This window comes from Prunus persica, chromosome G6, assembly GCF_000346465.2.
Source record: "Prunus persica cultivar Lovell chromosome G6, Prunus_persica_NCBIv2, whole genome shotgun sequence".
NCBI lineage: Eukaryota > Viridiplantae > Streptophyta > Magnoliopsida > Rosales > Rosaceae > Prunus > Prunus persica.
Genome location: NC_034014.1, coordinates 1,699,344 through 1,708,242, shown reverse-complemented (window position 1 = coordinate 1,708,242; position 8,899 = coordinate 1,699,344).

Sequence of the window (8,899 nt, the reverse complement as noted above, 5' to 3'; positions counted from 1 at the left end):
GTTTTGATCAACCAACTGATACAATCCTACCAACACAGACTTTAAAACTAAACAACACACTCCACGCTAGCTACACGGAGTCAAACTACTCACGAGGGAGGTTCCAGTTTGCGCTACAATCTGATGGAGCACTCTCGCTTTATACAACAAATTTCCCATTGGATATTCCTAATTATGTCTATTGGTTAACACACACTGAGGGTAGTGGTTGTCAGGTCATCTTCAACCAGTCTGGCTCTATTTACCTTACAGCCACAAAAGGAAACATACTTTATATTCATGTGGTACAGTGTCTGTGTCAGAATCATTCATCACCTTCCATTTCCTACCAACTGGTTTTTTAATATCATACACAAGCATATGCTGCTAGTGTTCGAAAAATCGGCCTAGGCGCGGCCTGGGGGGGTTTGGTCGCCTGGGCGGATTCTTCATCTCCGAGAGCTTTAGGCGGCACCGTGTGGTAAACTAAGCGAAGAAGATTTGGCTGGATTTGCTCCACGAGCTTGCGGCAACAGCACCAGGCGAAGAAGATGACCTAATGGAATACGCTATAAATAGAATTGTAATAGTATAGCCGCACGGCTATACTCTTAAAATAGAATATTTTCAAAGTATAGCCGCACGGTTATCCCCTTTAAATAGCACAATCTTGATTTCACTTTTTTGATTACTTTAGAGTAGTTATGTTTTAATTATTATTTACTCAGTGAATAACTAGTATTTAAATATATTATTAAATTAAAAAAGTAAAAAATAATTACCGTTTATTAAGTAATATAATTTATGAAGTTAATTAAAATATTTATTTATTCACTAAAGAAAAAATAATTAAAACGTATAATTACAGATGAAAGCAACTAACAATTTAGCACTTTCACGTTTAATAATATATTATACATAACGTACGTATTTTTTAATAATACATCCGTGTTCTGCACACGTCTTAAAGAGTCAGTAAAGTTCACATTTTTTAAAAAGCAATGTACTATACTCATATTATACAGGTACGTACGTATTTTTTATGTTTAGTACATATATTTTTTACAAAAATTTCAATAAGATACGCAAAATTCATTTATTATACACATATTATTGAATAAAAATTATATATATTACAAAGTTAGTATAGCCGCTATACTTGGAAGTAGTCATTACTCTGTGAGGCCAGCCTTAGGCTGTTCCCTCCACTCTAGAAACCGCGTGACCCAGAGCCTATGCTCAGGCCACAGGGTTCAACTCCACTTCAGCTGATCACCCACCGATCACCCAACCCTATTTAAAATCTAATATAAGATGAGCATCTTCAAAGGGGTGACTGTATCTGATAAACTACACAACAAACCATAGAATGTATATAACAGTAAGGCAATAACTCTTCTATCCAGCATTGCAGCTCTACTTGCCTGCCTCCATAGATCTAGAGACGTGTTCTAAAATAACTCTGCCCCGGAAATATATAAATTCAATGGAAATGATCACCTTGTTAACTATGGAGAGGATTTGATGAAGTGACGAAGAAAGAGAGAAAAGTAAAGCTCCGTATATTCTCAGAAATTGTAAATTTACTTAATGGGGGAATAATAGAAGAGAGATTAGTCTCTTTTATATCTACGCTAAACAATACACGTTAATACAGTTAATGAACACGTACATAGTCTAACAACTAAGCCACCTTAGCACTGACACGTGGCAATAGTAACATCAGTTAACATTCCCCCTCAATCTCAGCTGGGTTCAGACCTAGCCTGAGATTGGAACGATGTCGAATGAACACTGGACTATGAAGGCCGTTGGTAAGAATATCTGCAACCTGACCATTATCTGTGGGAATATATTGCACAACCAGATCTCGACATTGAACTCGTTCTCTATTAAAATGATAATCGATCTCCAAATGTTTAATACGAGAGTGAAAAACTGGATTGACATTATTAAGAGCCAAGGCAGACATATTATCACTATGAATAATAGGTGCCTCTGGCAGTGTCATATGCAAATCACCCACCGATCACCCAACCCTGTTTTAAATCTAATATAAGATGTTTGAGTAAAATATGGTTCAAGTTATTCACCCTCAAGTTTTTCAATCACTGTATTGTTTATTCTGTTTGATGGGTTATTTATGCATGGGAAATTGAATTAACTTTTTGTTTAATCTGTCATCAGGATTGCACAATTAAAAAAGATGGACAAAGCAAGACATAGAACAGATATGTTTTGTGTTGTTTTGGATCTTATGAGAAAATACACATACATCTCTTTCATATATATACAAGTATGTTTGTTCAATGTCTACAAAATTGGATGATTTTCATGCCTAATGGTTGAAAATGTTGAGAAGAGAGACTCTGGCTTTGATCAAGCGCCTGTCCAAGTCGGTGGACTTGGCTTCTTCTCACCACTACTTTATAATATAATATTACCTTATTACAAGATTTTTATTAGGACTTTTCTAGAGTCTTAAAACTTGGCTTTGTCAAAGTTAGTGAACTTTCTTGAGTTTTCTAATTTCTTCTAGATTTTTCTATATTCTTCAAGTATCTATTAAATTTAACACCTCCAAATCCTGGAGCCAAATTTGCACATTCTCAACTTGCATTGCGTAATCAGATTTCTTAATTCAATGCAGCATCCACCTTCTCAAGTTCATTCGTATCTGCAGTTTCCTCACCCTCACAGGATACTCTTTTGGGCTGCACTAGCTTGGAAACTAATGACCAACTGCTTGACTTTGATTTCGAACCAGCTATGAAGGACAACAAGGATTCAAACACAGCAACTCTTTCAACATGTTGATCACAGATGGAGTTTCATGGTTTTTGTCGGTCCCATAACTTTCCTTGACCTTGACGGCCTTGTTCATTGCCTTCTTGACATCCTTCCTAGAGGCAAGGTATTTTCTAACCTCACTCATGAAGCTCATGTCACCTCCTCGTCTTTTGCGCATAATGGATTGAACTTCATGTGTGCACTCCTTTGTTTGCAAAAGGGCATCCTTAATGATGCCACACACATCCAGGAGCCTCAAAGATCCATCTACTAGTTCATTGATCCATTTGTCTCCACACTCCTGGGATAAGGTTTTCTGAAAGTGTGGCAACAGAAGAAACTTCTCAACACAATCATGCAAATCTTGGAAAAGAGAAAGGTCTTGCACTTTGCAGTTGACTGTTCAATTTGGTGTTTCAGTTTGCTTTCTTTCCCTTTGGCATCTGCTCAATATATATCACACGGTTCGGGAGACAAGAGCCACTCATCCTCTTCACAGCTGAATCAGTCACAACGTGATTTCGATATGGATCCAAAAACTATATCAGCGATGTTTATGCATTGTCTCCCCACCACACCGGATCACAAACCCCATCAGCACCTATATTTTACTTATAATATATAGCATGAGTATCTTCAATTCGGTAACAATGTCATGAGAATATATATAATGAAAGGGAATAGCTAGCTCTTCTATCCAGCATTCTGTTGAAATGTAAATTCTGTTACTGGTTTAAGTTTGTTAGTTGACAGGTGTAAGGCTTAGATTTGTTTCTAGAGTGTAGGTCTCATAGGTCCTAGCTCATGCCAAGTGTGCAGCTCATATTGCTGACACTAAATTGTATGGCTGAGATCATATTCTCTGTTGTACAAAAGGAATGTTCTGTTAGAAATGAATTCAGCGTGTGTGTATGATTACAATCTGCCAAACAGATTCTCTCCCTCTCTCTTTCTCTCTAAAACTTTGTCTCATATACTTTGTGTGCAAGAAATCTACTATTATATAGAAACTTCAACATGGTATCAGTAGCGAAGGTTCTGATCTGAGACTGGGCGTAGTGAAATCAATCCAGCTGAAGGTAGCATTATCTAGTCTCACATGGCTGGATCTAGCATGAGTGAGCTTCGTGCTCCCATCTTCAATGGAAGCAACTACGATTTCTGGAGAATAAAGATGTGCACAATCTTCAAATCTCACAAGCTGTGGGATCTGGTTGAGAATGGATATGAGCAATCTGTGAAGAAGGTAGAAGGAGAAGATCTGACAGCAGCTCAAAGGCTTGTTTTGGAAGAAAATATTGCCAAAGATGCTAAGGCATTGGGTCTGATCCAGAATGCAGTTTCTGATGATATTTTTCCCAGAATTGCTTTGAAGGAATCAGCCAAGGAAGCATGGGAAATCCTGCAGCAAGAATTCAGAGGAGACAAGAAGGTAAGATCTGTGAAACTTCAAGCTCTTAGGAGAGAATTTGAATACACTCGTATGCATGATGATGAATCATTGTCTGGATATGTCACTAAATTACTTGAGCTAGTAAATCAAATGAAGGCTTATGGTGAAGAGTTAACTGAACAGAGAATTGTTCAGAAACTCTTGATTAGTTTATCCAGAGAATATGATTCCATTGCTGAGGTTATAGAGGAGACAAAAGATACAGAAACTATAGGGGTTCAAGAGGTTATAGGCTCTCTAAAATCTCATGAACAAAGACTGCAGAGGCATAATGAGAGAGTGACTGAGAAGGCTTTCTCTAGTTTGAATGTGAGCTCTAAAGATCAGTCTAACACAGGGCAGGCAGGGGGTTCCAAATCCAAAAAGAATTGAAAATCTCAGAAAGGGAAGAAGTGGGACTCAAAGTCTGAAAACAATTTTAAAAAGGAATGTCAGACTGAGGGAGCAAAGGTGCCTTGCAAAACCTGTGACAAATTGCACTATGGTGTCTGCTGGTTCAAAGGCAAACCTAAATGTTATAAATGTGATAGGTTTGGTCATATAGCCAAAGACTGCAAGGGAAAACCAGAAGCTGCTAACTATGCATCACACAAGGAGGAAGAAGGCAACATGTTCTATGCTTGTCATGCTGCTGCAATGGTGAAAAATAATGGTGTGTGGTATGTGGACAGTGCATGCAGCAACCACATGACTTCACAAGCATCCCTTCTAGTCAATATTGACACCAAAGTCACTGCAAAGGTAAAAATGGGCACTGGAGACTTAGTGGAAGCAACTGGAAAAGGAACTTTGGTGATTGACACTAAAGCTGGGCCTAGATATATCAAAGAGGTTATGCTTGTACCAGGATTGGATGAAAACTTACTCAGTGTAGGTCAAATGGTAGAGCATGGCTACTATCTTGTCTTTGGTGATTCTATGGTTGAAATATTTGATGACAGGTCAATGGAAAATCTGCTGGCAAAGGTTTCCATGACAGGAAACAGATGCTTCCCACTGTCATTGAAATATGCAAATTCAGTGGCTATGAAAGCAACAATTGAAGAATCCACTTGGTATTGGCATAGGAGGTTTGGCCATTTGAATATGCAGAGTCTGAAGTTGTTACAACAACAGGAGCTGGTCTATGGTCTGCCTGAAATTGGAAATGCAAACAGAATTTGCCAAGACTGTGCAATTGGAAAATCCCACAGAGAGGCTTTTGGTAAAGAGAAAATTTGGAGAGCTAGTTTACCTCTGGAGCTGGTTCATTCAGATGTTTGTGGTCCAATGCAGACCACATCAATAGGTGGAAACAAATATTTTTTGACTTTCATTGATGACTGCACCAGAATGTGCTGGGTGTACTTCATGCAATTCAAGTCAGAAGTTTTTAATATTTTCAAGAAATTTAAGGCTATGGTAGAACTACAAAGTGGATACAAACTGAAGAAACTTAGGAGTGACAGAGGTGGGGAATATACCTCTGCTGAATTTCTGCAGTTTTGTGAAGAAATTGGGTTGGAAAAACAACTAACTGTGGCCTATTCACCTTAGCAAAATGGGGTTGCTGAGAGAAAGAACAGCACCATTGTTGAGATGAGCAAGACAATGATGAAAGAGAAGAAACTACCATACAAATTTTGGGGAGAGGCAGTGAATACAGCTGTCTATATTCGGAATAGATGCCCCACAAAAGCTTTAGAAAATGTCACTCCATTTGAAGCTTTTAGTGGAAGAAAGCCTGGGGTTAAACACTTAAAAGTGTTTGGTTCTATATGTTTCTGTCATGTGCCTAATCAGTTGAGGTCTAAACTGGAAGATGCAGCTGTTAAGTGCATTTTTGTTGGCTATGGCAAATGTGAAAAGCGGTACAAAGTGTACAATTTGCAAACCAACAAGATCACTACATCTAGAAGTGTGATCTTTGATGAGAACTCACTATGGGATTGGGACACACAAATTGTTGATTCTGTCACAGTTCAGATGAGGTCTGAAGACACTTCCAGAAGTAGTGAAGAGGAGCATGAAGAAACAATGATAGACATTCCCAGTCCACCTCAAGTAACTACAGCTGCTACTAATGTTGCTTCACCAAGTGATTCTCCAAGTTCTACACCTGTAAAGCTTAGAGACATCACTGAGATTTATGCTAGATGCAATATGAGCATCATTGAGCCAGAGAACTTTGCTGAAGCATCAAAGGATAAAGCTTGGTAAAAGGCAATGGAAGCAGAAATGGAAATGATTGAGAAAAATGAGACTTGGGAACTAGTTGATAGACCAAGTGATAAACCTGTGATTGGTGTGAAATGGGTTTATAAGACCAAATTGAACCTTGATGGCTCAATACAGAAGCATAAAGCTAGGCTGGTGGTCAAAGGCTATGCACAAAAGCCTGGAATCGACTTCAATGAGACCTTTGCTCCTGTGGCCAGACTTGACACAATTAGAACTCTCATAGCTTTGGCAGCTCAAAAGGGGTGGAAATTATACCAGTTAGATGTCAAGTCTGCATTCCTAAATGGTGTGCTTAAGGAGGAAGTCTATGTAGATCAACCGGATGGTTTTGTAACTACAAACTATGAAGACAAAGTGTACAAGTTGAAGAAAGCCTTGTATGGTTTGAAACAGGCTCCAAGGGCCTGGTATGAGGAAATCAATGCCTATCTTGTTAGCTGTGGTTATGTCAGAAGCACAAGTGAGGCTACTTTGTATTGCAAGACTAAGGAAGACTCTGGAACTCTAATAGTCTCAATCTATGTTGATGACATTGTGTATACAGGCAGCAGTGAAGAATTAATTGATGAATTCAAGACTGAAATGATGAGAAGGTATGAAATGACTGATCTAGGCCTTTTATATCATTTCCTTGGTATGGCAGTGATTCAAACTGAATCCTGCATTTTCATAAATCAAAAGAAGTATGCTCTGACTTTGCTGGACAAGTTTGGTCTGAAGCACTGTAAGCCAGTCAGTACTCCTTTGGTGGCAACTGAAAAATTGTGCAAAGATGATGGAAGTGATCCTGCAGATGAGAGTGAGTACAGACAGATTGTGGGCAGTCTATTGTATTTGATAGCTACAAGACCAGACATAATGTTTGCAGCTAGCCTATTAGCTAGATTCATGCATTGTCCAACAAAGAAACACTATGGAACGGCCAAGAGAGTGCTGAGGTATATTCAAGGCACCATTGATTTTGGTATTGAATATCAGAAAGGAAAAGAAGCCATCCTAATTGGATATTGTGATAGTGATTGGGGAGGAAGCCAAGATGACATGAGAAGCACCTCTGGCTATGCTTTCTCTTTTGGCAGTGGAGTATTTTCTTGGGCATCAGTCAAGCAATATAGTGTTGCTCTCTCCACAGCTGAGGCTGAGTATGTCAGTGCAAGTGAAGCTACTACACAAGCAATATGGTTGAGGTTTGTTCTAGAGGATTTTAGAGAATTGCAAACTGATGCAACTCCATTAATGGTGGACAACACTTCTGCCATTGCAATGACAAGAAATCCTGTTTTTCATCAGAAAACAAAACACATAAACCGCAGGTATCATTTCATCCGAGATGCTTTACAAGATGGAGTGGTGGACTTGAGATACTGCAGGTCTGAAGAACAAGTGGCTGACATTTTCACTAAAGCTCTGTCTAAAGATCGGTTTAACTATCTTAGAGGATTGCTTGGTGTTAAACCAGTTAACAATTTAGAAGGGAATGTTGAAATGTAAATTCTGTTACTGGTTTAAGTTTGTTAGTTGACAGGTGTAAGGCTTAGATTTGTTTCTAGAGTGTAGGTCTCATAGGTCCTAGCTCATGCCAAGTGTGCAGCTCATATTGCTGACACTAAATTGTATGGCTGAGATCATATTCTCTGTTGTACAAAAGGAATGTTCTGTTAGAAATGAATTCAGCGTGTGTGTATGATTACAATCTGCCAAACAGATTCTCTCCCTCTCTCTTTCTCTCTAAAACTTTGTCTCATATACTTTGTGTGCAAGAAATCTACTATTATATAGAAACTTCAACACATTCCAGCTCTGCCTGCCTCCGTCCCTGGTGACGAGTTCTGTATCACTCTGCCTAGGAAATATTTTTGCATTAATTTATATTCATGTGGTACATTTTCTGTGTCAGAATCATTCATCACCTTCCATTTCCTACCAACTAATTTTTTAGTATCATACACATGCATATGCTGCTAGTGTTCGAAAAATTTGCCTAGGCGGCGCCTAGGGGTGGCCTGGGTGGGTCAGGGCGCCTGGGCGAGTCCTTCATTTCCAAGAGCTTTAGGCGGCACCATGTGGTAAACTAAGCGAAGAAGATTTGGCTGGATCTGCTCCACGAGCTTGCGGGGGCAGCACCAGGTGGTAAACGCGAAGAAGATGACCTAATGGAATACGCTGTACGCATCGTTTTGTTGGGTAGGAGTTATTAAGCTATACGTATCGTTTTGGTGGGTAGGAGTTATAAAGCGGTACGTTTATGGGCCCAACAAACAAAAACCCTTCCGGTCTTTTAACGATACCCAAAAATTGGAATGTAATATTTTTTTAACTAATTAGAGTATTACTATATGCTTTATGCTAAACTTTCTCCCCATGTTTTATATCAGTTATTATTATGGTACTTTTTAATTTAGGCCTCTAATATATTCCCTACATTTTTGCTTTGAAATTAGTAATAAATTTTCTGCT